Source organism: Ornithorhynchus anatinus, chromosome 2 (genome assembly GCF_004115215.2).
Source record: "Ornithorhynchus anatinus isolate Pmale09 chromosome 2, mOrnAna1.pri.v4, whole genome shotgun sequence".
Classification (NCBI taxonomy): domain Eukaryota; kingdom Metazoa; phylum Chordata; class Mammalia; order Monotremata; family Ornithorhynchidae; genus Ornithorhynchus; species Ornithorhynchus anatinus.
The window spans coordinates 109,221,012-109,247,710 of record NC_041729.1 but is presented as its reverse complement, the minus strand read 5'-3'; the positions used below and the strand labels follow the sequence as shown (position 1 = coordinate 109,247,710).

The window sequence follows — 26,699 nt, the reverse complement described above, 5'->3', positions numbered from 1 at the left end:
CTGTACTCTGCTCAACGCAACTTAATGTACCATCCAGATCACAAACCCCACAATAACTACCTGAAGATGAATGCAATATGAAGGACAATGCTTTTTTTCTAAATCAACCCAAGATAGATTTCTGCAGTGAGGACACTCCTTCTGGCTCACCACACAACTGGTCACCTTTGGCAATGTTCTGATGTTTTGAATTTAAATGTGTAACTCTTAATCATGACACTTGCTGTTCAAATTGCTGAAAAGAAGGGATTCAAATCCTGATCAATATTAACATCCGTGAAGAAAAACAAAACAGAGATCATTATGTAAGGAGAGTTTAAGCCTACCCACATATGGAAATGGATGACTTTTCTCCTAAGATGGAGAAGGTACAGCAGTATTTAAGTGATTCCTTATTCTGAGTCTTCTAAATATGCACCATATGTATCTTTTGTAAATGTTATGTTTTTCAACATCTCAGCGTTTGCAAGTAGTTGGAAGCTATGTCAAGCATGCTTTAATGGGGCATAAAAGTGTATTGCATTCAAAGAAACAGCACACCACTGTAATAGGTAAAAATATAAATGCTGTCAATGAATACATTTTCGTTTTATTGATTTACACTCTATAATATAATGTCCTGTTTCTCAGAATACAGACAGGTGTTAAATCAGTTGAAGATAACTGGATATAAACAAGAGCATGTTTACATTAACTGATTCTATAAACTTGAAGTGATCATGAGTTTACAATTAGGAAGTAATTGTTTGCATTCCAGATCTGCTGCCTCCAAGCTTACTACAGAAGACGTCACATTCAAATCAAGGATTCCATCTACATGAACCCAATTTAAAAGAGGAAAAGTGGTACCTTTGATCCACTTTAGGTGAGTTAACTCTCTTCTGGAAATTTCCTTTCCCTTTGACTACTTGCTCAAGAAAGCAGAAGTGTTCTCTAAGGATGTGCATTTATTCTTTACCAGGATGACATAGTGATGTAGGAGAGCCAAAAATGCACAAATTGAACACAATTCTTATATGGGAATGAGTATCCATTTTATGTGGCCCTTCATTCATTTGAATTTACTGAGCATTTACTGTACGCAGAACACTGTACTAAGTTCCTGGGAGGGTAAAATTCAACAATAGACACATTCCCTTCCCACAACAAGCTTACAGTCTGGAGCTGGGGAGACAGAAACTAATGTAAATAAATTACAGAGATGTACATAAGTGCTGTGGGGCTGGAAGAGGGGATGAACACAGGGAGCAAGTCAGGGTGACACAGATGGGAGGGGGAAATGAGGAAAGGGGGCTTAGTCAGGGATGGTCTCTTGGAGGAGATGTGCCAGTAAGGCTCTGAAGGGGGGGGGGGGGGCGGGCAGAGTAACTGTCTGTGGATTTGAGGAGGGAGGGAGTTCCAGGACAGAGGCAGGATGTGGGCAAGGCATCGCCGACAAGATAGATGAGATCGAGGCATACTGAGAAGGTTAGCATTAGAGGAGCAAAGTGTGCAGGCTGGGTTGTAGTAGGAGAGTAGAAAGGTGAAGTAGGAGTTCCAGTGAAGAAGCTCCACAAACAATAAATAAAACCTAAATAAGTATGACATTTACTTTTTTAGGTGAATAAATCAATTGCTGCCATTAAAAGCTGTCCAAAAAATATTGGGGACTTTTCTGTACTGTAAAATTATTCGGGGAACGAAGCACCAGATTTCTTGTATAAAAGCTTTATTCATGTTGCTTTTCCCAAAAAATTTATATTCCTGACATCGCCGATGCAGAGATGCCTGTCTACTTGTTTTGTTTTATTGTCTTTCTCCCCTTCCTAGACTGTGAGCCCGTTGCTGGGGAAGGAATTGTCCCTATCTGTTGCCAAATTGTACTTTCCAAGCGCTTAGTACAGTGCTCTGCACAGAGTAAGCACTCAATAAATATGTTCGAATGAATGAAAGAGGTGTGAGATATGTGTTCAAATCATATTTTATTCATATTTCAACAAAAAGGCCATACATCTTTCAAATATAACACTGAGTAGTGATATTTTCATTTTAAATTGTTTACATTTTGTAGAAAATTAAGATTTCGGTAGAAGAGTGAATAAGTATTTCATGTTAATCTTGAACTTTTTACTGTTCTGAAGCTAACTGGAGAGACAAACATCTCATTTAACAAAATTAAATCATTCTTAGGATGTCAAAAATGCAAGATTTCTTGGGTTATATAAGGGCTCAGGTATCACAATTCCGGATCACAATTCTCTTCTCTTGCCTCTTCCTGAAGATGAAACGATTTTCTTCGAGCACACCAGAACCCCCACCCCCCAGCCAGATTCTGATAGCCGATAAATATGCACAAGGGCAGTAACTAGTTTTGCCAAGGTCTGCTATGATGGCTTTAGATGAGATCAGGTTCTAACCTCACTGACATATTCACTGGATACCCGAAACGGCCTAATTGTTTCCGAAAGGAATTTTGCAGCCGATTAGAGTGTGAGATGCACCTTTGTGGAAAAGCTCAAGAATGAATCTCACCCTTGAAAAGCTGTTGCAGGGCCAGTGCATTCTGATCTCCAGGTTTAGCTGTATGTCCATATAAGTTGACATAGGGAGAAATGTGGACATCCGAACCAATATCATTGACCATAACAACTCTGTTCTATCATGTCAACCATCTACATACTAAGCAGTACCTAAATACACATTGACACGAGACCCTAATAGCTTTTGAAGCAGTAGCAATCTATTGAGTCAATAACATGTGTTAAGGCTCATCTCAGCTAATCAATTTCTTAATTCCTTCACCTCATTTTTCATCTATTTAGAAGTATAGAAAAATATGGGATATTAGAAGATTTTCACATGGATAGATGCAGAGAGAAGCACTCTCCGACTTCTCAAACAAAATATAACTAGTTCCTCTTGGAGCACATCATTTTATGACAAAATAATCTTGGATTTTCCAAAAATTGAATGTAATTATCATGGCCCTGATTTCATTTTCTATCATGGGCTTGTACCAAATGATAAACCTATTTCTTTTTAATGAAAAGAAGCATTGGCTAGAGGAAAGAACATGGGAGTCAGGGGGCCAGGATTCTAATTCTGTTTCCACTACTGCCTGTTCTGTGACCCTGGGCAAGTCACTTAAATTTTCTGTAACTCAATTTCCTCATATGTAAAATGGGTATTCAATACCTGTTCTCCCTCCCCTTTAGATTGAGCTCTATGAAAGACTGGGACTGTGTCCAACCTGATTATCTTCTACCTACCCCAAGGCTTGGCATATAGTATGTACTTAGCAAATATTGTTGTTGTTGTCATTGTTACATCAGGTCAAATTCTCCTCCGTCTGTGCTGTGGTTGGGATGTCATATTATAAGGGCTTAAGATGTTGTAGAAGTCCAAGCACCTCAGTAAGAAGTGGGGAGGATCTTGCAGGATCTCAAATTCACTCTGTAGCCAGTCACAAACTTGTACTTTAAGTCAGAAAAACTTGGGCACAACACAGTGAATTAAGGGAGTCAAGAATAAGGAACAAATCAAGAAAGTGTTGTTTGCTCCAACACTCCTGGGATTGGAGCATTCATTTTTCCATTTTTTATTTGCCATAGACCAAAATCTATCTTGAGCCATGATCTGCTCCCCACTACAAAATATTAACATCTTGAATAATCGCAATTTTTTTTTTAACCAAAGGGCTTTTGCTTTACTTATCCCATTCTATCCTTTCAACAATCCATGCAAAGTAGGAAGAAGCTAGTATGATTTCACCCCCTCCCCCCACATAGATTTTGCAGTTGAGGAAATTGAGATTTAAAGAGTCTGTGACTCGCCCAAGCTTACACAGCAAGCCAGTGGCAGAGCTGGGATTTGAACCCAGGCCTTCTGACTCCTATTCTCCAAAACTCTCTATTAGATCAGGCTACATTTAAAAGAAGGGCCATTTTTTAAAGTATTCAGTAGTTTAGTTGCTGCTATGTCTTCAGCAAAGGTCAGTTAATAGCAGTCCAACTTGATTGGCTGACATCTGCTTCTTTACGAGCCTGGTATTTGCCAAGTAGCTGGACAGCAATATCAATTTGATATTCATGGAAGTGCTTGCAGAACAATAATGACAATAATTGCTACTGATTTTTGTGTTTACAACACTGCCAAAGTACCATTAGAGCCTTATTTATAGATAATAATGCTTATTAATCACAAGTATTTGAATTTTGGAATGTATTAGATTAATATTCTTTTGCACCTCTGTCCTGTACTAATGCTGAACTGAATGCAACTCATTGGTTATGCTTATTTTGAACAGTAAAATAATGTCTGCAATTTGCAGGTGATAAAGATGATAAAGATATCTACCATTGCACTAGCAGCGTGGCCTAGTGGAAAGAGCATAGAGCTGGGAGTAAAAAAAAAAACCTGCATTCTAATCCTGGCTCCATCATTTTCCTACTGGGTGACCCTTGGCAATCACTTAATTTCTCTGGGCCTCAGTTTCCTTGTTGGTAAAATGGAGATTTGGCACCTGTTTGTTTATTTTGGGTTTTTTGTTGTTGGTTTGTTTTTCTTTGGGAGGGGGAGGTTGGAGGGGATGTGTGTTTGTTAATGGTATTTGTTAAATTCTTACTATGTGCCAGGTACTGTACTAAGCGCTGGGGTTAATTCAAGACAATCGAGTTGTACACAGTCCCTGTCCCACTTGGGGCTCACAGTCTCAATTCCCACTTTACAGATGAAGTAACTGAGGCACAGAGAAGTTAATAATAATAATAATGGTATTTATTAAGCACTTACTATGTGCCAAGCACTGTTCTAAGTGCTGGGGTAGATACAAGGTAATCAGGTTGTCTCACGTGGGGCTCACAGTCTTAATCTCGATTTTACAAGTGAGGTAACAGAGGCACAGAGAAGTGAAGTGATTTACCGAAGGTCACACCGCAGACAAGTAATGGAGCCAGGATTAGAACCCATGACTTTCTGACTCCCAGGCATGTGCTCCATCCACTATGCCATGCTGTTTCTCAGACACAGTCCATGTTCCACATGGCACTCGCAGTCTTAATCCCCATTTTACAGATGAGGTACCTGCTTTCCCTCCCACTTAGACTTTGAGGTCCAGCAGGGACGGGGCTGAATGCAACCTAATTATCTCGTATTTACCCCAGTGTTTAGTGCAGTGTTTGGCACACAGTAAACGTTCAACAAATATCACTATTATTACCATGCTCAAAGGTCAACCTGAAAGGTAGATCCTAAGACTAGAGCCATGTGCTATAGAGAAGTAGAAATGAATACTTCTAAAGCCATCACACTCAAAAGAAAAATTTCAATTCCTTTTTAAAATAAATTGATATATCAGCTGTTTGATTGTATTTTATTTGCTTTTTTCCTAGCCTGAAAAGTTCAAAGAATAACAGCACCATATTGAGTGGTGACTGTTTTTTCCCAATAAAAACCAGTACTTCTAACCCAGAGTTTACAAAGAATAGAAAGGTTCAGTAAGCTAAAAAAAAAAAAAAGCTTCATTTTGAAAAAAAAACTATTGGCGCCACACATTAATCATTTCAGTAAGTTATTGTCTCATGGAAATTTTTGAATGAGAAGTCCAGCTAGGCAACCAATAAAAATACAACCTGAATCTAAATATCATCTGTCATGCATTTTCATTCTCCTGATCCTGTAACTTTTAGTGCTGAGCAAATATTAAAACTGTTACAGTACCAAGTTTTCATATATTTTACATGTGGCCAGATATATGAATTGTTTGATCAGATCTTTCCTGATTCAGACCTCTTTCTCTGACTCTGTCTCCCTTCTGCACTCTCTGTGCACTTAGATCTGTGACCTTTGGGCATTTGATGATGATGGTATTTGTTAAGTGCTTATTCACCCATTCATTCAATTCAATCGTATTTATTGAGCACTTACTGTGTACAGAGTACTGTACTAAGCACATAGGAAGTACTATTCAGCAACCAATATAGATAATTCCTACTTACTATGGGCCAGGCATTCACCCTACCCTCATCCCCACAGCATTTATGTACATATCCTTAATTTGTCTGTATTAATGTCTGTCTCCCCATCTGGACTGTAAGTTCCTTTTGGGCAGGGAACATGTCTACCAACTCTGTTGACCTGTACCCTCCCAAGCTCTTAGTAAATTCTCTGCACACAGTAAATGCTCAGTAAATGATTATTTGATTTTAAACTAAAATAAATTTAGTGTAGGATGGGATAGTCTTTCCTGGCATTATTCCTTAAACATGCAAATGTTTCTATTCCATAGCAGCCTTTTAAGTCTCCCCTGAAAACCGATCATCTTCCACCTGAATGTTCCACATGTACAATGCCAGTACCCATGAAATTTCCCAAAAGTTTTCAGCCAGAAAGACAAAGTAGTCCTGAGTTAGTTGATTTAGAAAGGAAGAAAATCTTTCATTTTGTTTTTTAAAGTCTTTTATTTTGCTCAAAACTGTTGTCCACATGACTAATTTAGCAATATAGCTTGGACCGATCCTATTACCAGGGATCTCTCCTTCTGTTTTATCTAATAAGATAGCACACACCAAATTACTAGCTACAATATGTGACATTATCTTATTTCATTATCTCATTTCTTCATTCTCTTTTATTGTCCCCCACAGAAAGTGAAGAAACTGCTTGTTTGGATTTAGTGAATTACATTTAGAAAATTGTCCTCCCTAAAAAGGCCCCATGGATTTACTTAATACATGCTTCCAAGTCATAACATTTAAGGATAAAATACTAAGTTTTTAATTTGTTGAATGCATAATGTAAACACTTTAATTCATTAAGTGTAAATAACTTTCAAGATGCCAGTTGAATTACTTAGTAGTTTCAGTAATCTTAGGAGTAGTAAGTAGTCTTAGGAGGAGGGCAAATGTATGTGTGAGGAGTGAAAAGTGGACCAGTTAATCAATATAGATAACCAGGAGAATTCAGATTGTGAATTCTTTTTCCTTTACATCAGGTTTTGGGGTTTGAAACATCTTAAAAATGTCTTTATCCCTCCACTTCAGTTTGGAAGACACGGTACACACGAGCATCTATGTGTAGTAGAACTTACCTTCGGTTTAAGAATGATGCTGCCAACAGTGAGACCACCTCCATGAATATAAGTGCCTTTTAAAGAGAATCTCTTGCATAGTTGTACACTTTCATCCATGGAGAGAAGCAGCATGGCCCAGTGGAAAAAGTACAGGACTAGAAGTCAGGAGACCTGGGTTCTAATCCCAGCTCTAACACCTGCCAGTTGTGTGAGTTTGGACAAGTCACTTGACCTCTATCAATCTGTCAGTTTCCTCTTCTGTAAAATGGAGATTAAATACCTGTTCTCTCTCCCCCTTAAATTGTGAGCCCCATGTGGGACAGGGACACTGTCTGATTTTATTGTATTGTCTTATCTTATGCCGTCCAGTCATTTCCGACCCATAGCGGCACCACGAATACATCTCTCCCAGAACACCCCATTCTCCATCTGCAATCGTTCTGGTAATGTATCTATAGACTTTTTTTGGTAAAAATATGGAAGTGGTTTACCATTGCCGCCCTCCACCCAGTAAACCCAAATCTCTACCCTCGACTCTTTCCCGTGCCGCTGTTGCCCAGTTCAGGTGAGTTTTACTTATAGCAGATTGCCTTCCACTCGCTAGCCACTGGCCAAGCTAGGAATGGAATGGATAGGCCTCTGCTTGACTCTCCCTCCTGTAGTTGAGACTGAAAACTCCCCAGGTGAGACCTTGAGAGGGGATATTGTATCCAGTGTTATATGTAGTGCTTTGCATGTAGAATGCCCTTAACAAATGCCATTATTTTTATTATGAACAAATACCATTAATATTACCATTATTAGATACAGTAGTATGCACGTGGATGTGGATGTGGATGAGTATGTTATGTGCGTCAGTGTCCCCACAAGCAGAATTAAGCAGGCTCTGCCCAGTTAATGTTAGATCCTGGCATTCCCACAGCTCATTCGTTCTCATGGTGGTATCCCAACTAGCCCAACACTAAAAATCCCAAACCTCACTTCTGAAGCTATTCCCTTCCTTAATCTGGGCCATGGTTGCTCATAGAGATGCATGCAGGTCAAGACAAGAGAAAAAAATGAGCAAATACCTGGTGAATTCAGTCAGTATTCACTGTGGGCTTTCCCTTTAACCCAGAAGATCTCTGACAGATTATCAACAGGAAACTGACAAAACACAGAATTTGGTCCACAATAATGGATGACATTAAAGACCCAAAGTTTACATGAGTTGAGGAGGGCTCCTAGGAGCAGAAGAGGTGTTAGTGAGATGCTGCTAAACCTTATAGAGTGCAATATCTTCTATGGAAAGTAGTGACTTCACTCTCCCCAGCCCACATACACCTCAAAAGGGTGGTGATCCCTGCATCCAGAAATTCTCCATGGCAGTATAATGTTCTGTGGAGCACCAGGCTGGGATGATGATTTGACATATGTAAAGTCCATGTCTTTTGTGCCTGTAACAAAGGAATCACACATTTTAGTAACTTGACAAAGGAATTTAGAGAAACAGTGGCGATCATCAATCTCAGCAACTCCAGCCCCCAAAACTACCTTTTCCCAGGGAGAGCATTTTTTAAAAATCTGAATTGTCCAGATAATTGCTCCAAGGCTCCAACCCATTCTACCTGTGAAGATCTAGACACATTCTCTTTCAGAAAAAAAAAGGGGGGTGAGGGGGAGTTTAGTCAAGTGGAAAATGGAAATACTTTTCAGAGAGCACAGCTATTCTCAGTGATCTAGTTGTTTGCTCATCTTCTAAAGTTGAGGTCTTAATATCGTAAATGTGTCTTTCTTTACCATACCTGTTAATCGACCTCTTTTTGGATAAAAGAATGCTGAGTCTACTAGGATACACATTAAAAAATGAGGAGTTTTGTAATGATTGTTCAATAGGAAAAACTGTTTGACTAACTTGAGCTCTCAAACATGGTGAAAGTTTGCTAAAAGAGTAACTAGATATAAATCTGAAGATGTGTCAATGTTAGGCTGATGCACTGACTTTATCAGAATCTGTTTTCCCTCTCTCTCCAGCTGCCAACTGTCCTAATGAAATTGAGTCTTGGTTGCCTAGTTTGTGGAGGGATTTTTAGACTGTGCGTAGTTCTGTCCTCCTTACAGGCTGCTGGATTTTAGATATTTACTCCTCCAAATACAACTCCCAATTTGTGTGTGTGTGTGTGTGTGTGTGTGTGTGTGTGGGTGAGAGAGGGAGAGAGAGAGAGAGAGAGAGAGAGAGAGATTTATGCTGCTTGTTTACTATATATTATTTACCTCTTTCATTAACTGGGTTGATGGGAAAGTTTCCCCCTTTATTTAGATGGAATTATTTCTCAACCCTCATTTTTAGAATAAGCCTTACCCGCTGTAGGAGATATTGTAGAAGGTGAGGGCTTATTAAAATCACACCTCATCATCAGATGCACTACTTTCCAAAGGGAAGTGATTTGTCTTCATTATAAGACCTAAAAACCCTATTAGAGTGAAATACTTTGACTGTTTTCTATGTGAATGCATGTTTTTACTCTATTGTGCTATCTCAAATCATTATACTTCCAAACTCTTAAAAAAAATAAATTAAGGCACAAATCTTGGAATGGGGTTAAATTAGCTCTATTTTTATTCTCATGGGATCATCAATTATCCTTAGACACAGCAGGTGAGCCTGTCCGTCTTAAATGTTTTCTCTGAAATAAACATGTGAAACATCACGTGTGGATAGAAAGAAGGAGATATGCATCTTATTTTTCAAATCAACAAATAAAAATTTACATGAGCATGGTGGCATAAAGCAAAACTATTTGCCAACAAAAAGAAATATTTTCTGTGGGAATTTTTTGACAATCAGTGATTTTCAAACAAATTTTTTTTTGTCTATTTCTAATAAAAACTATCATTTTAAAAGGTAAAAATGCTTATATGACACACTTCTTAATTTTTTTCCCAGCGCAAATAGCATCTGTATCTTAATCAAATGATGCCGTCTTGCCAACACCCTTCAATGGATTCACTTCTGCAGAAATTTCTCCCAAAAATTTTGAATGCCCAGTATTCTAGGATGGTATTAAACTAACACCAAAATGATTATCTAGTTCTATTCAAATATATAAGTAAATCACTTCACGTGAAACACCTATACTTAACATGTCAGTGTCCTATGATGTCATTATATTTTGAATGTTTTAAAATATATTTGGGCACATGAATGAGTTAAAGTAACTCTCTTCATCTCATTAATCAGCTACTCAAAAATATTTTCCTTTCAGTGCAATGGGAATAAAGTTAATGTTCTTTTTTATTACTTGCAATACTGAATTAAAACTTCAAGATGACTATATAACATAAGCAAAACAAGAAATATTTGCGGGGTTGATGTTTATACTAAATTGCTCTACTCAATAAGATGTTTCCATTTTAGGTTTACTGTCTATGTTTTTTTACACTATCCCTTTTCTGTATATGAAATAAGTTTCCAACGTTCCCAGTAATTTTAAATGAGGTATTATGAAATTTTAATCTCACACGTGTTTTTCACTTTTCTGTAGTTGTCTTCTACAATTAGAGCTACACATATTGCAGAAGAATGGTGGTGGCTTTTTTCTCAATATAAATACTCGATCGATCCCCCTTTGTGATATCATTTCAGAACTCCAACAAATTTTCCCATAATTATATAAATGCTGAAAGATGTGCTTTTATTTCTGGTTTTTAAGTTCTTATTTCAGGAGTCTTTACAAACTTGACCGTGAGCACTACAAGCCCAGCTCAGCTTGCACAAAGTTGTGTGTCTACATGTATAATACAGTTTGTGTATATGTGATGAACTAAAACTTCAGGGCTTTTTGCAAGAATGAAAATGAGTAATTCTAGTCCACTGTCCTAAGGGTTCTATATGCCCCTATTAATCTCATGCACAGTTCTGGAGTTGCAATATTAACAGATCCATTAGCAAAACTGATGATTCCTAAATAACTAATTGAATGATTCTGTGTTTTTGTGATTGAGCCTTAAATATATAAAAGTCATTGACCATCAGGACTTTCCTCCTATGCAATTCCCCCAAAAGGCCAAAATTTAGTTTTGAAAAGGTTTTCTGTGTTCTTGTTTTAAGAGTTACATTCTTGTCATGTATTTCATAGTGCCTCGTTCAGTGGTCGGCACACAGTAAAGTGCTAAAAAAAATACTATTACTACTATTACTCCATTATTAAATAACTTCCCAAAGCACAAGTTGAAACTCCAGGTGGATCTTTCTTAGTTAACTCGCACATCAGGATGGAAGGTGCTATTCTCAGGTGAATGGCAATGATAGGGTACCAAAAACAGAAGCAAGAATTGTGAACAATAGTGAAATCGTGCATTAACAAAGCATAATAATAATAATAATAATAACTGTGGTATTTGTTAGGCTCTTACTGTGTGCCAGGCTCTGTTCTAAGGGCTGGAGTAGATACTAGATCATCATAAAAAGCTAAAACTATAGCAAGACATTTCTCTCTCGCCTAATATCTTTGAGAATCATGTAAATAATAGAATATGTCAGTTAAGGGGCACAAGCGCAAGACTTAAACCCAGATGCTGAAATTCCTTTTCCTCAAAAATGTTGGCCGCGTCTCCGAGGTTCAAGTCGAGCAAAAAAGAGGATTGCTTTTTAACCTTTTCTTTAGCCTTCCCGTCGAGGCTTACCCTTGAGAGTTACGATAGAGTTACGATTGGATGTTGGAATATGGGATGAGTAAATGGCGGGGGAGGGATGGGTAGCTGGTCTAAAGGCCTGCGGGTACTTCACCTTGGCAGACTTGATTTTGGTGCACCACAAGGCGACAGCCCTTGCCTGATGTGTTTGAACGTGGGGAAATTATGAAAATCACAGGAGCCGGTGGGAGAGAAGACAGGGAGATTGCGAGCTTGGGGGTGGGGGGTTTGGGGGTTGGTTGGAGACAAGAGAGAGGTAGGAAGGGAAAGGGAGAAGAGGGCTCTTCGAGACCCTGAGGTCGAAAGACTTCTCGAAAGCCTTTCATTCATTCATTCATTCATTCATATTTGCTGAGCTCTTGCTGAGTGCAGAGCAGCATACTAAACGCTTGGAAAGCACAACTCAGCAACAAACAGAGACAATCCCTGCCCACAACGGGCAAGGCCCGTTCCAGAGCAGCCGGATGGAGGTGAGAGAGAGCAGAAGTGAGCCGCATGCAGAACTCGGAGAGTCAGGAGGTTTGGGGCTACCTCCAATGTAGTCGACCCTCCCTGCGAATCACGCCGAACCTTGCAGCGAAATTCGGGAAAGAGCACGGGCTTGGGAGTCGGAGGACATGGGTTCTAATCCCGGCTCCGCCACTTGTCTGATGTGTGGCCTTGGACAAGTCACTTTACTTCTCTGTGCCTCAGTTACCTCATCTGTAAAATGGGGATTAAGACTGTGAGCCCTATGTGGGACAACCTGATTACCTTCTATCTACCCCAGCGCTTAGAACAGTGCTTGGCACGAGGTAAGCGCTTAACAAAGGCCATCGTGATCATTATTATTATTCGGGTCGGAGCAGGGACGCAGCCTGGTTGTTGGAAATGCTTTCCTAGATGCGGGGCTGCGTGGGGGGAGGGGGGCGGGGGGTGTCAGGCTGCTGCGTTTGGGGATGGAGGGGTTCATTCATTCATTCATTTAATGGTATTTATTCATTCAATCAATAGTATTTATTGAGCGCTTACAGTGTGCAGAGCACTGTACTAAGCGCTTGGAAAGTACAATTTGGCAACAGAGACAATCCCTACCCAACAACGGGCTCACAGTTGGGGGCGAGGAGGAGGAATTAACCAGAGTCACAGCTCAGTGACCCAGGTTCAACCTCAGTGGGTGCAAAAAATAGGGGTGCTCTTTTTTCCCATCCCCAACCAGGTAGGTATACGCGCCCCTCCACAGACGCATACCCGCTAGCAGCAGCGCGGCTTAGTGGAAAGAGCTCGGGGTTGGGAGTCAGAGGTCATGGGTTCTAATCCCGACTCCGTCACTTGTCTGCTGCGTGACCTTGGGCAAGTCACTTCACTTCTCTGGGCCTCAGTTACCTCATCTGAAAAATGGGGTTTAAGACTGTGAGTCTGTGATTACCTCGTATCTACCCCAGCGCTTAGAACAGTGCTTGGCACATAGTAAGCGCTTAACCAATACCAACATTATTATTATTATTAATTCGGCAACAGATAGAGACAATCACGGCTCAGTGGAAAGAGCCCGGGCTTGGGAGTCAGAGGTCACGGGTTCTAATCCCGGCTCCGCCGCTTCTCAGCTGTGTGACTTTGGGCAAGTCGCTTCACTTCTCTGGGCCTCAGTTACCTCATCTGTAAAATGGGGATTAAAGACCGTGAGCCCCACGTGGGACAACTTGATGACCTTGTATCCCTCCCCAGCTCTTAGAACAGTGCTTTGCACATAGTAAGCGCTTAACATATGCAACCATTATTATAACGGGTTTACAGTCCGGGGTGGCGGGGGGCGCTTTTACCAAAGTCACATCTCAGTGCCCCAGGTGCGAGCTCGGTCGGTGCAAAGAACAGGGGTGCCCCTTCTTCCCACCCCCAACAGGTAGACGCTCCCCTCCACAGGCACCCACCCGCTCAGGTCGAGGCGCGTCCACCCGCACGTGTAATAATAATGTTGGTATTTGTTAAGCGGTTATTATGTGCGGAGCACTGTTCTAAGCGTTGGGGTAGATACAGGGTAATCAGGTTGTCCCACATGAGGCTCACAGTCTTAATCCCCATTGTACAGATGAGGTCACTGCGGCACAGAGAAGTGAAGTGACCTGCCCCCACAGTCACACAGCTGACAAACGGCAGAGCTGGGCTTCGAACCCATGACCTCTGACTCTCAAGCCCGTGCTCTTTCCACTGGGAGCCACGCTGCTGCACGCAGGACAGATACCCTGTATCTACCCCAGCGCTCAGAACAGTGCTCTGCACATAGTAAGCGCTTAACAAACACCAACATTACCATTATTAGGACAGGGGCGCCCAATCCACTCCCCAAAACCGCAATCCCCGCACAAGCACACGCGGCGCCGAGCCCCCCAGGCCAGGCCAAAGCCGCCCTCCGCCCAGGCGCACAACTTTGCGCTGCGCGTCCGAGCGACGCGGGCGGGCTGGCAGGTGCGGGCCCCGCGGAGGAGGAGAAGAAAGACTTGGGTCCCGGGCGACGGCGGGGGCAGAGGATGGATGCCAAGCCCCTCGGCCCGGTGGGCCACCCCGGGAGCGGCTCCTTCCCCCTTCTCCCCCGGACCCGCACATTTGCCCCCGCACAGAGCCAGAGGGGCGCGGAGTCCTCCCGGACCCGGGCACGGCCGGCCGCACTTTTCCCTTAATTAATTAATGCTGGTATTTCTGAATCGTTTACTATGTGCCAAGCACTCTCCTAAGCGCTGGGGGAGACCCAAGGGAATCGGGTTGTCCCACGCGGGGCTCACACTCTATCCCCATTTTACAGATAATAATAATCATAACGGTGGCATTTGTTAAGCGCTTACTATGTGCCAAGCACTGTTCTAAGCGCTGGGGGAGATACAAGGGATTCGGGTTGTCCCATGCGGGGCTCACACTCTATCCCCATTTTACAGATAATAATAATCATAACGGTGGCATTTGTTAAGCGCTTACTATGTGCCAAGCACTGTTCTAAGCGCTGGGGGAGATACAAGGGAATCGGGTTGTCCCATGCGGGGCTCACACTCTATCCCCATTTTACAGATAATAATAATCATAACGGTGGCATTTGTTAAGCGCTTACTATGTGCCAAGCACTGTTCTAAGCGCTGGGGGAGATACAAGGGAATCGGGCTGTCCCACGTGGGGCTCACACTCTATCCCCATTTTACAGATAATAATAATCATAACGGTGGCATTTGTTAAGCGCTTACTATGTGCCAAGCACTGTTCTAAGCGCTGGGGGAGATACAAGGGAATCGGGTTGTCCCAGGCGGGGCTCACACTCTATCCCCATTTTACAGATAATAATAATAAAAATAATGATAATAATAATAATGCTGATATTTGTTAAGTGCTTACTATGTGCCAAGCACTGTTCTAAGCGCTGGGGAAGATGCAAGGGAATCGGGTTGTCCCACGTGGGGCTCACAGTCTTCATCCCCATTTTATAGATAATAATAATAATAATACTGGTATTTGTTAAGCGTTTACTATGTGCCAAGCAGTGTTCTAAGCTCTGGGGAGATTCAAGGGGATCGGATTGTCCCACGTGGGACTCACAGTCTTCATTCTCATTTTACAGATAATAATAATAATGCTGGTATTTGTTAAGCGCTTACTAGGTGCCAAGCACTGTTCTAAGCGCTGGGGGAAGCTACGAGGGAATCGGCTTGTCCCACGTAGGGCTCACAGTCTTTAATCCCCATTTTACAGATGAGGGAACTGAGGCCCAGAGAAGTGAAGTAACTTGCCCAAGGTCACACAGCTGACAAGCGGCGGAGTCGGCATTAGAACCCATGACCTCTGACTCCCAAGCCCAGACTCTTGCCACTGAGCCATGCTGCTTTTCCCTCTCACCCTCCGGGCCAGCTCTGGGGAGGACCCGGAGACACGAGAGTCTCATCGAGACCCAGGAACCTCCCCCACCACCCCAGCCCCAATCCCAAAAAAGAGAAGTAACGGCGGCGCAGGGCGGTGGGGAGAGAGGGGAAAAAAAACGGGGGGCGAGGGGCCGGGAAAGCGAGGGTTTATCTCCTGAAACCCAAAGCTTTCCAACGGGGAGGGGGCATCATTCAGACCGACCCTCACTAAACACACACACACACACATACACACACACACACACACACACCCCATCGGTGTCCCCAAGGGTACGGAAGGTGTGGATGCTGTGCTAACAGCAAGCAGGGTGGTTCTAACTGATGTCTGTGTTTCAGGGCATCGGAGAAGGGGTGTGTGTCTGTGTGTGTGTGTGTTGTGTGTTAGCTTATACAGGTGCATTATAATAATAACAACAATAACTACTTGTTTTGTCTTGCTGTCTGTCTCCCCCCCCCCCCCTTCTAGACTGCAAGCCCGTCGTTGGGCAGGGATTGTCTCTATCCGTTGCCGAATTTTACATTCCAAGCGCTTACTATAGTGCTCTGCACACAGTCAGCGCTCAATAAATACGACCGAATGCATGAAGCGCTTACTATGGGCTAAGCACTGTTCTAAGCGCTGGATACATGCATATGTGTGTCTGTGGGTCTTGGGTGGAGGTGGGGGGCGTGCTAAAGCATGGGGAATGCACGTGTGTGATTCGGGCAGGCGTGTATATGTATTCCTGGGCGGGGAGGGGTGAATGGGTGTATGTATGGGTGCAAAGCGTGCGTTTTGCTCGGTGTGGATGAGTGCGACTATTTTCTGTGTGGATGTGTGCATCTCTGACTTTGTGCATGAGCGTCAGCGGGTGGAGAAGCCTAGAGTGAACCACACTGCCCTTTGCGTGGGAAGATAAAGAGAAGAGGTTTCCCCCCACGCACACGCCCATCAACCCGATCTGTGAGTCTTCAGAAGATGTCAGGAGGGGCCGCGTGGGACAACCCGATTCCCTTGTATCTCCCCCAGCGCTTAGAACAGTGCTTGGCACGTAGAGGGAAAGCAATTAAGACCCCCCTAGGACCGTTTACCTTCGGCCGCCCTTCCCTGTCCACCCGAGAGAGCTGGGGGTCCGGGAGCTTCGTCTCCTTGGGTGTCGGTCCCCTGCCTGCTGGCCACCCTTGGGGTCCCGCCCCGCGGCTGAGCGTTTAGAGCAGAGCTCTGCGCGCTCTAAGTGGTCGAGACGTGCCGTCGATTGACTGATTCCTCTCCCCCCACGCCCCAGCCCGTTCTCCCGTCAAACTTTCCCTGGCTCCTAGGAGGGGCGATCAGAGGAAGGCGGCCGAGCCTGCCCCAAGGGCCCGGTGTTAGGATATTTAAAAATTGGGGGGGGGGGCGGGGGCGGGAAGGAGAGGGGAGGGCTTCTACTCTCCATGACAGGTCTAAAGCTTCCCTTTTTGGAGTTACACTTTCTTGGAGTCGGGTTGAGGGGGGAGGAGGAGGGGGGTGGGGTGAGGGGTCGCCTTCTCAAGGCAGAAAAGGAACATTGTCTCTCCCCGGAGGTGGCGCCCGGGTGAGGCTCTGCAACCGTTTTCTCAATAGAGGGAGAAGGAGGCGCTCCCGCCCCGAACGGCGCTCTGGATTCAAATCAGCGGGCGAGAGGCAGCCCCCTTTCCCCTCTCCCCTTCCCCCTCTCCCCTTCCCCCTCTCCCCTCTTCCCTCCCCGGAGGGGGAGGCTGGGCGGGGAGGAGGCCTCGACTGAGGCTGAGGCTGAGCCGGCCTCCCTGTCCCACGCATCAGCACCCCCGGGCCCACCCGCGCCCCAGCCCCCCTGGGGGGGGGCGGAGGGGAAAGGGGATGGGTGTTGAGGGGCCGGGGGACGCTGGAGGAGAGGGCCGAAAGAGCCCACATCTTATAAATTTGAGGTTTTTATCAGGCAGAGCAGATTACTTAAAGCGTTCAATTTCTCAGCGATCCAATTTTATTAGGATTTACTATCATTTGGGTTGGGAATCCCTGGGGAAATAATGCTTTGATTAATGTAATCCTGGGCTGGGAACCGCCACATGCCCCTCTCCCAGGAGGAGGACCTTGTTTGACAAATAAAAACAGAGCAGCTACTATTGCAATCTGCACTCACCTTTGGAGGGGAAGGGGAAAACACGCGCACAACCACACGCACGCACATACACACCGACACCCACACGCGCAAGAGAAAACTCTGAGCGAGGGTGTGTCTGTGTGTGAAGGGGGGGGGGGGGTGTTTCCGCCTGCCCGTGTGTGTACGTGTGTCCGTCTCTAGGCTCCCGACATCGCTGGCTCTTTTGTTTCCCCCGCTAAGGCCTGGCCTCCTCGCAGCCGGGGCTGGCTAGAGAAAGCCCTCCCCTCATTCACTCACTCCCCCCGGCCCCGGGCCCTGAAACGTGGCCTTAACTGCAACAGCAGCAGCAACCGGCAGCAGCAACCGCAGCAGCAGCAGCAGCAGCAGCCACAGCAACCGCAGCAACAACCGCAGCAGCAACAGCAGCAGCAGCAGCGGCCGCTCTCCCCTGTGGCTGGTGCGGGTGGGCGGAGAGTAGAGCCAGCCCAGGAATGAGAAGGAGGCTGAGGACGGAGAAATGGAGTGGAAGGGTGGGGAGGGCGAAAAGTCGAGGCAGTCCAACCTCGAGGTCAAATTCAACGGCGTTGGCTTCCCCCATCCTATCCCCTCCGCACCCCACTAAGCTCGTCTCCGGACGATCCCGACGCTGCGCACTGCTCGCTGTCCCTCCCTCCGTTAGGGAATTGGGAGGGGAGAGGGGAGAGAGAAGAAAATCATATAAACCCCCAAGAGCTCTTCTTTATAGAGAGATATATATACCCGTGTATATATATATATATACATCATTATTATTATAGATTGCCTTCCACTCCTGGATGAATCGGCCTGGACTACCCCCGCCCCCCAACACACACATACACACATACACACAAACACACACCTTTTTTTTTTCCCCCGGGAAGGCAGGTGGGGAGGAGCTTGGGTAACGGGGCAGAGCTTTGGATGTGAAATTGAGCTTCTGCCTTCTTCCGCTCATAACAAAAGCGGGTCTCGGGGGCGCTGTGCCCGAGGAGGAAAACCAGGGACAAAGGAGAGCTGGGGGACTGCAGGTTCGCCACCTGATTCCGAGATTGGAATCACCAGTCCAGGGTGGCAGGGAGAGCTTCCACCCCCTGCAGATGGAGTCGGGAGGGCGGGGGTTGACGGGGAGAAGGAGAGTTTTCAGCAAAAGGCGAGCTCTCTCTCTCATGTTTACTCAAGTGACCCCATCCAGTGACTCAGCGCTTACTCTCTCTCTGTCTCTTATCTCTCCCCCACCCCCTCTGTGTGTGTCTCTCTCTGTCCCTCTCTGTTTTCCTGATTTAAAAAACAAACACACACTGCCCCGTTGGACATCTAGATCCCGGAGTTCCAATAGCGAAGCTTTAAAGGAGCTGTTCCGAGGGAGAGGGGAGAGGACCCTTTTTTATGTAGGGTGGAGGCTGTGTTCTTGAACCCAAGAACTGGCAACTGGAAAGAAATCGGTTGTCCGCTGAACGCGGGCCGTGGCACCGTCGTAGTCGAGTCAGGGGGAGTTGATTGGAAACATGGAAATCCCAGGAAGGGGAGGCCGGCGGGAGGTGAAGGGGCAGAGTCGGGGGGGGGGGGGAGGAAAGAAAGAAAAAAGGAAAAAGAAGGGGGGCGGGGGCGCGGCGCGAGGTTGTCTTTGCGAGCGTTGTCTTTCTATGGAGCCCCAATCTGAATTGGTTTCTCCAGGACCCGCTACCTAGCTCCCTTCTGCTACATTGCATCCTTTCTTTAATTTAAGAGTTGGTACTTTTTCTAAGTGAAGTCATATGGGACTGCTTATTGGTTTTACGATTTTAATCCAATAAAGAACCCACGCCTATTGCTACGTAGTTTCTTCCTCCGGAGAGGATGCAAGAATCAGGATGGGAAGGGTTTCAATGTCCCTCTGAACCTCAGAATTCTCTCCCCCGCCCCCCCCCAACCCCCCGTCCCCCTCCGTCACAGACCTATCAAGTGACCAGGATTATTAAAAATCGGGCCCGGGGCAGGGTGGGGAAGGGGAGGGAAGGGGAGGGGGCGTTGAATTTACGGGACACGACAGGAATTAAAGGGCGATGTTAAGTTTTACTGTGGGAGTCACAATAGGGTGGGGTGAAACCCGGGGGAATAAGTCATTGGCTCTGAAAGCCCGGAGAAGCCCCTCCATCGAACACGCTGCAACTCAAATAGTGCTGCTGTCCACGGTCAAACATTCGAAAGTTCTCAAGACCGAGGAGGGGATGCTGAAAAGAGGCTGTCCGGAGAAGAAGAAAAGAAAGATGCCTTCTCGACCATGAAAGTATCCGTTGGGTTGCATCCACTCCGGGGAGGGGGAGCTAGGCGGGGGAGGGGGGAATGGGGATGGGGCATTCACAAAGAATAGACAGCCTGTGCGTGTTTGTGTGAAATGCCAAAAGAGATCAGCCTTTAGTCTGCACCCAGCTCCTCAGACAATAGACAAGTTCAAATGTCAAAAAATCTAATAATAAAAAGCAGAGCTGCCAAACTGCACGGACCGTTTTCTGGTGGACCACAATTACTCTTCTTAGCCACTCAGAGGTTGCCGGTCTCAGGCCGCGAAAAGTCAAGCCATGGCATACCCAAGACTTTCTCTCTCTCTCTATTTCTCTCTCTCTATTTCTCTCTTTCTCTCTATTTTCTCTCTCTCTCTCTCCCTCTCTCTCGCTCTTCTTGGAATGGCGAGCTTTCTAAATCCTCCAAACATCTAGCATCATTCCCAATTAAACCGGATAGATGCTTCCACATTTAAAAAGAAACAGGAAACTGTCGTTTCTGTTCTTCTCTAGGGCATGTCCACGTATTTGTATAAATAACTCAATAAGGAAGAAGAAAAGACAATGAGCTCGGTTCGAAGACAATTCGATTTTCAGCACTGGGTCAACAGACACCGCTCCAGTGACTTGGAACTTTCGCACACGTAGTCCCGCAGTGAAGTGCATCGCGGAGCAAGAGCGGACAGAAATCGTTGACTTTAAAACAGAGTGGGCTCATATTTTCCCAACATTTCTCATTTTCAGAATTGATTCTGTTGATAGATTCCCCCCCCCCTCCGCCCCTACACACACAGACACGGACACACACCCACACCCACACCACAATTTTCCTTCCGAAAGCTTGTTTTTCACTGGGGCTGCCTGATCAGAAAGTCTTCGGGGTTCTGGCCATTCCCTACACCCCGTTCCGGGTCCCAAAAGCACACTTGTCTGCTTTCTGCAGATCGTTTACAGAGTGAGTTGGGCCAGCAAGGCGACCCGAAGGGCTCGGAGCTAGGACAGGGGGGAGCCTACCGCCTCAGCTTCTAAGTTGACAAGCCTCCGTTTTCCCTTAAATGGTCTCGTTTAGAGACTTCTCTCCCTCCGTGCATATAGCCGACTGTATGGATCGCGAGTGTGCTTAACATTTTAATTTGTAAATGCTAATCAGTCGGTTGCTCTCCACGGCTGCAATAGTATACACCTAATCATTCTCAAATAGAAGCAAATGAATAAATATCCACTTTGCATTGGTAATACCTCGGCTCTGCTATTCAATCTCCCCTTTGGCAAAGGCGATTTCCCTGTCTCCAGCAATTAAAAGAATCTGTGGCCTTGCCTGGCCCTTTGGGTTTTAATTTATAGCTTGATCAGGTCCCCCCGAAATAATTACAGTGTTTTAGAACAGTCTGGATCAAAACTCTCGGCTGTCAAATTAACTTGTTGCTCCTTTCGGGGTTTGGTTTTCGGTTTACTTGGATTTCATACCCAGCCAAAGATAGAAAAGAAGAGTGCTGTCTTTTAAATACAGTGAACTCAACTGCAACTTTTTGCCAGGGTGGCAGAATCTCAGATTTCCCTGAAAAGATTGCATACGGGTGTGTTTAGCCGTGTGTGTGAGTGAGTGTGTGTGTGTGTGTGTGTGTGTGTGTGTGTGTGGTGGGGGTAAGTAAACATACACACGCATACTGTATGATAAACAATGGTAAATCAAAGATCATAACCAACTCTGGGGACGGAAGAGAAGAAAATTCTACTCTGGAAACACATCTTAATAGTTTAGGATCTTGTCAGTGTCCAGATAGCCAAATGTCTGATCAAATTGATTTTTTTTTCATTTAGATGCCTCTAATCATTTTTAAAAAACATATTTAATTCTCTTACAGAGTTGTCTCTTCTCTAGAGGAGGAAGTACTTAGAAGATGTAGCCCGGGAAAATAACAACGGTAAAACATAAAACACATCTTGCGTGTGTGTGTGTGTGTGTATGTGTGTGTGTGTGTTTGGGGGCGGGGTGGAATGGGGGGCTTCCTTGCTAGTATCTCCGGACTATCTTTAACCTGGACATTAATGATCGGACATTAGACTAGATGCTACTTGGGTGAGTTTCGCACCCTCTCCAGGATTCTTAAGTGAAAAATAACCCAACTTTTCGTGTCGTTTCAATTGAAGAGATGATGTCTTTTACCAGTCCATCGCTTTCAGCTCGACGTGAAAGGGGTTCTCTCCCTGCCTAGGGCTCTCTGCCCTTTTGCAGGTGTTGAACACCTGAGCGTTCGGGTCACAGTTCTATGGATGTGGACTGGAGGGTTTTCAAAGCATAACCCTTGCGTTTGTATCAGAGCTGGAATCTTTTTTTTAAAAAAAAAGTCTCAAACGCCACCATTAATCGGGGGAGGGGGCAAAGCTCCAAGTGGTATAGATAAGTTGGTCAAATAAAAATTTTCTTCAAATATTTCAAGTTTCAAAGGTTTGTTTATCGGGGGGGTTGGGTTTGGTTGGGGTTTGGGTTTGGTTGGGGTTTTGGTTTTTTTCCGAATTTAAGACCCTTGTCAGTACCATGAAGCACGGCCCTCACAAGGAAGCTCCCTTTCCACTCTCGTCCCGTCAATCCTGTGAAGGGAAGCCTCGTGCCATTTTTCAGAACTTTTTCAAGTGATGTGAAATAGGATGATATGGTTAAATAAAGGATACCCACACAGGGAGGGCTAGGGTAGGTAAGTAGATGTTTTGCATTTCCTTTTAAACGCAAACCCGCCGAATGGGAAACTTTAGGCCTTTCCGCGATATTCCCGCTCCTTTTCAATTAATGATTAAATGAAGTAAAGAGGTCCCAAATCTCTCTGCTCTCTTTCCGGCGTTTAAGCCTTCTCTTTAGGTAAAGGTTGGGATGTGCACCAGAGACCCGGCAATACATTTCTGCTGACACACACACTCGCTCGAGTCCATTTCCCGGATCCTCTAACTTGGAGGACTGCTGTGAAGAGTTTGCTCAATTAAAGCGGCTTGCTTTATACAAATGACTGTTTTCCTAGCTAAACCTGGTGAGGGGTCTTTTCTGGACCAAATCCACTTCACCGACATCCCGTGCAGGGAATCTTTCGCTTCTGACGCATTTTTTTTTTTACAAAAAAAAAAGAAAGAAAAGAAAAGAAAAACAGAAATCACGCCCTTATTAGGCAGGATAATATCACCCATAACACGGTTGAGCATGGGCATAAAATTGGGGGCGTCGGTTCCTCTGGCAAGTTTGCGAGGAGCCAAATCGCTCTTCAACCCCCCTAACCGTTTCCTCTCCGAGGCCTGGACCGCGTTAGCGCGCCCCCTGCTGGCCCTCCGTCCTGCGGCCGAAGACTTCAAAAGTTTATTTTGTTCAGTAAACCGTGTCATATAAAATTAACGACAACCAATAAAATTAGCTTATATGTTTCAACCGTAAAAGTCCAAAACAAAATCAAGCTAGTTCTAGTGGAGCTAGGAAACTCTGCTCCGGCTTCTTCTCTTTTGGCTGAACTAGAGAGCCCTTTTATCTAAAGCCCAGTGCACAAACATATAGCTTAATGTGACTAGTGTTCCTCCTTTTATTTCTTTCTCTATGGCAACCAATATGTTCTGCTCAGAAATGTTCCCCATCAAGGAAACAAATGATCTTCAGGGAGAAGCTCTATATGGCATCTGTTCCAGTGGAGTCCACGGAGTTAACCCCAGTCAAAGGAGTCGCCGGCTAGCATGTCAATACTCCTTCTACCCATTCCCCCCCTGCCCCGGCCCCCACTCCGCCTTCTCTCCCCCCACCCCCACCCTCGCTCTTTCTCCTCCCCCAATCCCCACCCCAAAAATTGAAACCTCTTCCTTCCTGGCTTTACAAGGTATTTTATTGATTCGGGCATCGACCGTGCCCAAAGAAGTCCCTAATTCTATTACTGGACGACGTGTTTGGTGTTCAAAAGTGAAATAAAGCATCATCCCGTTCTCCCGCCTACTAATCCCGCTCTTGTCTAGAAACAAACAAACAACAAAAAATAAATCAACCACCGTCACGCCAGAAACCTGCCCATCTTCTCCGCCCCCCCCCCCCCCGCCCCACGAAAAAAACCCAACAAAAAATCCCAACCAAACCTCCAGAACAGGTTCTGACCGTTTGAAATGGGACCGAGTGAGTTCTCAGGAGGCAGGCGAGGCCTGCTAAACTTCACCCTGCGTCCTTTTCGAATTAACCCCGCGTCCTACCAGAGTTTCCAGCCCAGCAGCCCGCACCTCTCAGTTAAAAAGGACTCGTGGGCCGTGGAAACTCTTGGCGAGAGAAAGACTGTCAGAGGAGAAAAACAAAAGTGGAATCTGCTTCGCAAGCCTGAAGCTCTCAGCTCCCGAGAGAATAAAAGGAAGGGGTGCCCTGGTTAGTTTTGATTGATCATTCCCTTTTCGTGATGGACTTTCCCTCCCGAACTGGAGATGGGATTTTAAACCGCCTGTTCCCTAGATACCCTATTCACCCCGTGTGGGAACCACAGCGCTCTTCTTCCTCCTCTTTTTTTCCTCCTCCTCCTCCGCTTCCCCCTCCTCCTTTCCCCTTATCCCTCCATCTCTTCCTCTTCCTCCTCCTCCGTCTCCTCCTCCTCTTCTTCCTCCCTCACTCCTCATCTACCCCCTAAGCCCCCCACCATTTCCCAGTCACAGCCTCATCTCACATACACACACACACACACACCCCAGTTCCCTGCTAGAGTCCAACACCCCCTCCTCTTTTTACCTTCTACTCTAGGCACACTCACTCCCCTGCCGCTAAGTTTGCCGGCCTACTGCTGACTAAAGCGTTTTTCCCCCCTTCACTCCTGCCATCGGAAGTGATTTTCCCGCAGAAACATTAGAAAACAGCATAGCGTTATCATACCCCACTCTTGCAAGTCGCTACCATCTACCACCCTCTACTCCCCCCCACCCCGCCCCCCTCCCCGCAACCCAACACCACCTCCCTTTCAAAATCAACAATAATGAGCAGTGCCCAGAAAACTGAAGGAGGAACCAGCAGGCTTTCTAAAACGAAGGAATCGCTTTAGCGCCTTGAGCTTCTGGACCAAATCCATGCTTTTTTAGGTAATATTTCGCTAAGTTGGTTTTCCGTTCTTTTCCCACCGCTCGCCCCCCTTCCCCCCCCCCCCCCAACTTCCCCCCCATCCTATCTCTCGCTTCTTTCCGCAGTCTTACCCTGCGTTTCCTGCCCTGTCCAAAACGCTGAAAATCATTTCAGAAGATGGAAAAGAAGACGGGAAGGATGAAATCAATAAATCGAAGGGGAGGTTGGGGGGGGGGCGGAGAGAAAAACAGGAGGGAAACAGAGGAAAAAAAAAACACTTACCGAGCAAACTTCCAGGATTAGATTTTTTTTTAAAGAAAGAAGTTTTATTTTGGGGGATTTAATAAAGAGGCAGGGAGAGAGCAATGTTCTCAACTCCAACGGCACGCTCTATCCCAAGACTTTCCTTTCCACTGACTCCACTAAGCCGAGCTCTCCGCTAGTCTATTATTTTCACCAAAATATATGAAAATTTATGCAAATGAAAATCAGCACTAACTGTTCCCCCCTTGTTATATACTTTGGATTTTTTTCCAGACAAAACAATCACACTCCGCGAAGGGCGGCGGGGGGAGGGTAAAGGAGGGATCGAGAGGGAAATCGAGTGAGAAGGGGGGAGGGCGGGGGGGGAGGAGGGGATTGGGGCCAAACTCCAACACAAGTATATTTTTGTTGTCCATGTGTGCCACATTTTCGGGGGTGGGGGGGAGAGGTACCCCCGCCCCCCCGTTTTTTTTTTTTTAAAAAAGAAAGTAGATCTGTTTGCAGAGGTGCTATCACGTTTCATCAGACCACCTGAGACGGCTTTTGAAAGCCTGTACTGTGAAATTCATAGCAGTAATTTAGACAAAATCCTCACTGTATATTAATGAAAGGCGGCCCCATGGCACCGCTCCTATCCCCCCCCCCCCACCCCCATTCAGTGTAAACAAAACCACGAGACTCACTCGGTTTTTGAGCCTGATCCAAGCAAAATCGGCTGGAAAGGAAAACATAGGGGTCTGGCACGGACTATTCAAACGTCTGCACCTGGAGATTTCAGATTTATTCAATGAAATCTGTGTTGGATCATATATAGGTCGCTACACCTCTGCCTATAGATATTCATGGATAGATAGGATAGATAGATTTTCTCAAAGTAGCCTTTGGAGAACTGAGAGAAAACCCTAAAATATGGTTATATTTTGGGGCGGGGGGGGGGGTGGTGTTCAGTTACCCTTACCCTGCAGATCGGTCTACTTCACATTAATGGGTGTTTTTTTTTTTCTTTCCCTAAACCTCCCTAAGATGGTATCTTTCACCGTGCAAGCTGGAGCTGGACGCGGTCCTAAATAAATGCTACCGGGCTACAGTTAATCTTCGAATCACGCAAACGCTGCATACTTGCGATTGGGATGGAACTCAGTTTTCAGCCCGAGTTCCTCTAGCTGGATTTCTGCAGGGAAATTATTAGCAGAAGGACAGAAAGGTGCGCCTTTCTTTTTTTTTTAAACGGGAATACACAGGGGGCTTTCTGTCGACCCCCTGCCCCCTCCACTCTCCGCAGCACACACCCGCTTCACACACACACACGCAGAGACGCACAGAGACACACACACATACACACGCACCCCTGTGAGAGGATGGTAGATGTGTAGCCAGGATACATGTATTCATACACACACACACCCCGCCCCACCCCCA

At 45.4% G+C, this 26,699-nt stretch overlaps 1 long non-coding RNA gene across 1 annotated transcript; it reads right to left on the bottom strand.

Annotated features, from left to right (window-relative positions):
• Nucleotides 1–8,122: 8,122 nt before the first annotated feature.
• On the bottom strand, nucleotides 8,123–25,538 carry LOC114806519. The gene is made up of 2 exons (XR_003754556.1): nucleotides 25,299–25,538; nucleotides 8,123–8,484 (listed from the first exon to the last, which is right to left on the bottom strand). It is a non-coding gene; the product is annotated as an uncharacterized LOC114806519 (long non-coding RNA).
• Nucleotides 25,539–26,699: the final 1,161 nt, after the last annotated feature.